The sequence below is a fragment of the Octopus bimaculoides genome, chromosome 23, assembly GCF_001194135.2.
Source record: "Octopus bimaculoides isolate UCB-OBI-ISO-001 chromosome 23, ASM119413v2, whole genome shotgun sequence".
Classification (NCBI taxonomy): Eukaryota; Metazoa; Mollusca; class Cephalopoda; order Octopoda; family Octopodidae; genus Octopus; species Octopus bimaculoides.
Genome location: NC_069003.1, coordinates 32,708,471 through 32,715,675, shown reverse-complemented (window position 1 = coordinate 32,715,675; position 7,205 = coordinate 32,708,471). Strand labels below are relative to the sequence as shown.

The following is a 7,205-nucleotide window of genomic DNA, read 5'->3' as shown; positions in this document are numbered from 1 at the left end:
ATATACATATATAGGGAAAAACAAGGAGAAGAAAATGGAGAATAAATAGATATAATTACTGATTTATTTGCATGTTGTAGAAAGATGACATTTTTTGTAGGTATTAGAGCAGTGACCCCACTATCTTATTTTATATTTTTGTGTATTTGTGACTACATAGTCCAGTGCAACCTTCCTTTTTTAAAAGTGGTAGGGGTGTTATTTGAGGAGATTTGATTACTATTTCTAATAATTCAGGTAACTACTTAGAGGTTCCCTCATTGGCTTGTATGCTTACGTAAATAATCGATAAATAATTGTGCTACAAATTTCAGAGAAGATTTTGTTTCAGAAATAAATTTAGAAGTTTCAGATCAAACTGTGAATATTGATTTTATTTTTAAGAGTTAGTCTGTTGAATGTAATAAAACATTGGTTCAAAAAAGTTCAATACTCGATCAATGTACCTGAACTGAATATATCTGAATTCAAGAGTGGAAAATAGGGGTGTGGGTAGGGATAAAGATACTGTAGAAAATATATGCAGATAGTAAACTTGTTGTTACTTTTAATTTTTACTTTTAATTTTTCACTATTTAAAAAAAAATTCCTTTGTTTTTGTATAAACATTAATCTAAGTGATGCAAATACTCACACACTTAACATTTTGGCACAAGGCCAGCAATTTCAGGGGATAGTCAATTATATTGACCCCAGTATTTAAATGATACTTATTTTATTGACCTCAAAAGGATGAAAAGCAAAGCCAATCCCGGCAGAATTTGAACTCAGAACACTTAGTTGCTAAGCAGTTTTGCCTAGCAGGCTGATGATTCTGCTAGCTTGCTGCCTTCATTCTCATATTTAATATTGGTTCCAAATTTTGTCACAAGGCCTGCAATTTGAGGGAAGGGGTAAGTTGATTACATCAACCCCCAGTGGATTTCAGCAGAATTTGAACTTAGAATGTAAAGATGGACCAAATACAGCTACGCATTTTTCCCAGTACGCTAACGATTCCACCAGCTTGCCTTATTATTACAAACACAATAACTTTAATTAATCAAGGCTACCCCTGTTTTGAAGAAAGGTAAATGTTAGTGGACAATGCTTGACTAAACCAAACAAAAGCAAGGACAGCAACTGAAAAAAAAAAAATACCTTTTATCTTCAAAATTTTTAATGACCACCAGTAAAAATAAAAAATTCTTGTTTCCAACTTTTATTTGGAAAAAGTAGAATCATTGTAGTTTTGCAGCATAAAAGTCAATGTATTATATAGTGTAAATATGCAGTGTATTTGTTCAAACATTATCTCTATCTTTCCAAATCTTGCTGCATTTCACATGGAATTTTTGGTCCTCCAAAGTCATCTTGGATTTTAAGTCTTTATGAAGGTAACATACTGATTGCAAATAAGATCAAACTTGTCAAATTGAAAGTACTTTTTGTTTGATTTTCTTTCTTGGCATGGTTTCTACAGCTACACACCCTTCCTAACACCAACCACCCCAAGGGTGTAGTGGGTATATTTTACATGCCACTGGCATGGGTGCCATTGATGTGACACCAGCATCAACCATGACTGTGATCTCAAATTGCAATGACAGGTTTTCACAGGCCTTCACAAGTAGGGTGTATTGCCAAAAGTCTCAGTCACCCGTCACTGCCTCTGTGAGGCCCAATGCTCAAACGGTGCTTTTTACCTGCCACCGGCACAGGTGCCAGTCAGACGGCACTGGCATCAGCGATGACTATGATTTCATTTAGCTTGACAGGCCTTCTCAAGCACAGCATATCGCCCAATGTTTGAAGCGACTGTAAACAAATACTATAAGACTTCCTCTGGGTTTGGCAGAATCACTACACTATAGGACAAAGTAAAATTTGGTTACAGCACTTTACATTCCAAGTTCAAATCCCACCTTGGTACCTTTATTAGAGTCTGCTCTGTTGCAAGAATTGTTTTGATATATTAAATAATTCTTTTTAGTGTAGTTTTATTTTGCCTTTTTTGTTTTTTGTTTTCAAATTAGTATTTTCACAGTAATAGCATATTCTTTAGCAACCTTTTTCTGGTTTACATACAACAGGTGACATTTTGGTATCATTGTGTTGCCATGTGTGTCGTTTTGGCCAATCAGATACATGTAATTTGTGGACCATGTTTAAATATTTAACCCTTATGTTACCATATTTCTGCTGAAATACATTGCTTTTGTTATTTCAGTTAATTTGGAAAATAACGAATAATTTAAAATAAAATAACTATACCATTATCAAGATGGCTTTTGAAATATTAATCAACCCTTTTGTTATCAAATCTCTGTTGAAATACACTGCCTTTGTTTCAATTAGTTTGAAAAATAATGAAGTATTTAGTGAACTAATTTTGTCATTATTAAAGCTGGTATTTGGAACATAAATTAACATGAAATTTTTATGGAAAGGTTTGATGTAGATCATTTTAAAGCAGGAAGCTTGTAACATAGAACCAGGAATGGTCTCAAAGGGGTTGATATAAAAAAAAATTAACTCGATATTTTAAGGGGAAGTTTTAATTTAGATCACTAAACAAGATTTGTATCGTACAACCAAGGGCGTCTCAGGTGGGTTGCTATCAAAAGAGTTAAACAAAATTCATGATTTTCTCTCTCTATATTTTCTGACCTTCGCTTGGCAGTAACTATGAGCAAGCTGTTTTACTTCACTCCGTCTATTTGAGTGTCTCCCTCCATCCCCACCACCCCTCTTTCTCTCTCTACCCCTCTTTCTCTCTCTACCCCTCTCTCACTCTGCTAGGGGTTATCTCTCTCCATGGTTTTTGCCTCAACAAAACAGAACTGAACCACCTCTCTTTTTGGCTGTCAGAAAAAACTGAACGACAAATCCTTTGCTTATTGCTATTTCCACCATTTATATAGACACATGCACTGGTTCAATTTCACTTCTCTATTATTAGTCAATTGGTTAGTTATATAACCAAAAAACTTAATTAATTGCTCACTTAATCACATTTTCTTTACAGACATCATGTATCTGTGTCTACATTAACGACTATGTCTTTGCTTTTTTTTCTAAATGGTTAACTAAACATGATTTTAAGGGTGGTTTTGCTGCTATTTCTAGCATCTTAAGCAACTGGTTAGAGTGTCCCTCTTTATGAAACTGCGATTTTGATTGTACCACTGAAGGAGTTTACTAAACTTACTGCGTATTCTTTATTCCCTTTCTTACTTTTCAGTGAAGGGAATACTTTGGCTTGAATTTGGTAAGATAAGCGATACAAACGATCTCCTTTCTCTACATATTTAAAAAAAAAAAAAAACGAATATCCTAACATGTGACAAATTATGTCAGTTTATGGAGTGAAAATATAGGTCAATTCTTATCACTTTTCAACTTGCTCTTGGTTCATCATGTAACAATTAACACTATATTTTGGACTCTATATTACCAAGGACCATGCCTACTTAGGGAACGTGGTGAATATGTGCTGAGATAGGGAAGCTGAAATCTCAAAGAGAATAAGGGCAGCAGGGCCAGTCCCAAGAATTTTTTGAAGGGAGGGCACAAGGTCAGAAGCGAATACATTTCCAGGAGAAAAGGGTGTAATAACATTACTTAGAAGGGTGCACTTCTTTTCTTGAAGAGGGCATGTGCCCCTCTTCCCCCCTCCACGTGTCTGCTCCTGGGAAGGATGGAAGGCATTTAATTCCATAAAGGATGAGCTCAAATCAAAGCTAGACAATGTCATATGTACCAGATTCTTTGATAGCACCATCCTACCTGTGGTCTTATATTCAAATGAGACATGGGCTACTACGAAGAGGATAGAACATTGATTGGCTACACCGCAAAGAACCATGGAATTATCCATGCTAGGAATATTGCTAAGACAACACATTAGAACTGAGATAATCCAAGAATGGATTAGAGTAAATGATGTGATCATAGAGTACCAAAAGCACAAGTGCCAATGGGCTGGACATGTCAGAAGGTTCACAGACAACAGGTGGACTCATGCAGTTGCTGTGTGGTGTCCAAGAGACTGCAAAAGGCCACTTGGAAGGCTACCAATATGATGGAAAGACAATCTGGTTAAGTAATTGGGTCTCTCTCACATGCACACACACTCTCTCACATGTACTGGATTACATGTTACCAGTAGCACTTATGAGAGCCTCATAAGTGACCTGTTGAAAGGTCAGATGGACCTAGTGCAGGCTCAACGGCTATCTAGCAATAGCATGGGTACGCAGAAATTCCGGGATGGTGTCCAGCGTACTGAAAGACCACTGGGAGTGAGGCACCCCTCAGATTTTGTTGAAGCATGTCTCTAGAAGGTTACTCTGATATAAAACCAGACATGCAGGGAATGGCATTGGATATTTTGGGAATCTTTGGTTTGTGCTAGAGATCACGGCGCTCCCACATCCCTGAGCCTGCGACTCATATTGGCACCAGACATCTTGCTCCGGCTTGTCTCTGGATAATGTCAATAAAGTGGAGAGGGTCTATGAGGTGTTGTGCAAGCCTTATAGGACCTAAAACTCAGCGCATGCATTGCCGACCTCTGCTTGATATGTGCATTCCCCCCCCCCATATATATTTATCTTATTTTTAGTATATATTATCTTCATTTTTAGTTGATGAGCCCTTAAATGACTTTTAAGACCAGCTGCTGAGTGACAGGGTTTGAGTGACAGGGTTTAAAACACAAGTGACAGGGTTTGAGTGACAGGGTTTGAGTGACAGGGTTTAAAACACAAGTGACAGATTATTCAAATTTCTTCTATATCTTTACTCTTTGGAATCTGATTCTGAAGGAATGTTTTTGTGAACTAGCATATGCCTTTTAAGTCCAGATATTGTCTTACAAGTTTTTTGACATATGACACACATTGTAAGAGGTGATTGGTGTCCAAGATCATTCCCTCTCTGGGCATTTCGATTTTCATGTGACTTCATGATTCGTGTATCCTGCTTTTGACAAAGAATACCATCACATATAATACATATCCAATGTTCACTGTTGGCTGCAGTTTCAATTGTTCCTTCTTGACAGGTCTTTCTAAGTTCAGAGTGCTGAATCAGCTTTTCCTCTCAGGCATTGCAGCCTCCATTTGTTCTGATCTAGAACCTCATTTTCACATGTCTTATGCACTGTTGATGACCATTTTGACCAACGGAATAGCTTCTTCGCCAGTGTGATCCAAGCATTGCAACCACTTATGGAAGTAAGAGGAACTATTTTAAAAAATTAACTTCTTTTGGTCATATTCCATGAGAGTGTCTTGCCCAGCTGATGAACATTTCAGCCGACCCTCATAATAATAAAAATTATTATTATATCTGCATTTGTTTTAATGTTAACATTGAAAAAAATCCACATTTTTCATAAAAAAATTTGAACTTGGGTTTGCACCTCCTAAGTAAATTTTGTTGCTGGGACACTGTGTGTGTGTGAGAGAGAGAGAGAGAGAGAGAGAGAGAGAGAGAGAGAGGGAAAGAGAGAAAGGGAGAGAGAGAGTGTGTGTACGTGTGAGTAAGCATGTGATTGTATCTATTCGTCCTGACATTGTGTAATAGTTGTACGTGATTGTCAGTCATAGAGGCAATGTCATTCACTTGCATTATTCGGCAAGAACATGTTCTTTGGTCATGAGGGAAATATTACCTTACTTGGAAACAGTTGAGGGCTGATGACAGAAAGGGTGTCTGGCTGTAGAAAATCCGTCTCAACAAATTCCGTCTGGAAAAGTGGACGTTAAATGATGATGTTTCCCTGTGCAATCGCAAAGTCAAAAAGAGAACTATCTGTGGTACAGTGTGATTTGAAGGAGATTTGGCTGCTATTTCGAGTAGGTCGAGAGATTGCATAAAAGATCCCTGGTTAGCTTGTCCTCTTTTTCTTTTTTGATGCGGTGAAACGAAAATTTTGATTAGGGACAAAACTTAAAGAAGGTATTGAAATTCACAATAGAAGGAGATAACGAAAGACTCATCGTTTTATAGAGCGCCCTCTCAACTAAATGGAATGAACTATATCTAATCATTTTCTATAGCTACAGGACTTCCATTGCTGTAGTTTAGCCCCAAGTCAGCCTTGATCGAGCAGACTTATGATCCGTGATCATCCCGTCTATGTTCTTTTGGCAGTAGAACAATTATCCAACGTGTCCTTATTTTATAGGTCGATAAGGTGAATTTTGAAGGAGATTTGGCTGCTATTTCTAACAGGCTGCATAACACTCCAGAGGCTGCCTCATTGCCTCTTGGGATACGAATGTCCGAACTTTCGCCAATTACGTTACTTCTGGTTCCCTATCACCTGGGCCAGGTGTTACTCCCACTTTTGTTTTTAGCTCTCGTTGTTTGCACCAGTGCTCGGCATTACGTAAACTAATGGAAATTGCAGAGTTTTCGTTAAGATAGAGAAAAAAAAACAAACTTACTTTCTCATGCCAACGTATTACATAGGAGTATAAGAGTCTTAGTATTCTTAAGTTTTCCAGAAGCAGGGAATACACATTTCTCTTCGAAGAGAAAACATCCGAATGATAACGAATATATATTTTCTTTTTACACAAACAAAATTTAATGTTTTAGTTTTATATTTCTTTTGTTTTACGAACACAAAAAGATGAGCTGTGTATGTGTACAGGACATTTAGTTAAATATTATGTATCAGAGAGAGAGAGAGATGAAATTACTTCGAACATACAATTTCTTTTATTATTAATTCAGCAAGAATATATTTCTTACCAAATGTTACGTTCCTTACTTTTGGTTTTAAGGGTTTTAGGTAAAACCCCGAAGAATACTGTACAAATTCCACACCATTTCTGTAGATGTATATCGTCATTGAGAGAGACATATGTTCGTTTATAATTGTTACATGTCCTTCAGAGAGCACCACACATTCTAAGTCATTTGTGTGTACTGTTTGTTTCCTAGTATAAATAGCAAAGGTTGTATATAAGATTAAAAGAAAGAACATAAAAAAAAACAGCAAAACATTTCCACTTATTTATTTCTTGTTAATATGATCCATGATAACTTTGCTTTTGTAATATTGCCAAACATTATTCTAGTTTCAGAAGAAATATAACACATTGCGATCTGTAAACAAGATCAGATCTTTGTCCAATAAAAAGTAAAATACATTGTTTTTATTCAAAGCCACAGGAACGAAAACAGGGTGGGGAGGGTATATATATATA

At 36.6% G+C, this 7,205-nt stretch overlaps 1 long non-coding RNA gene across 1 annotated transcript in view; it reads right to left on the bottom strand.

Moving 5' to 3' along the window:
• The window catches only part of LOC106879845 (uncharacterized), an 11,133-nt gene that overhangs the window by 2,212 nt on the left and 1,716 nt on the right, over positions 1-7,205 (bottom strand). Inside the window, exon 2 of the long non-coding RNA XR_001410676.2 lies at positions 6,748-6,935. This is a non-coding gene — a long non-coding RNA (uncharacterized LOC106879845). The remainder of the gene's footprint in view (positions 1-6,747; positions 6,936-7,205) is intronic.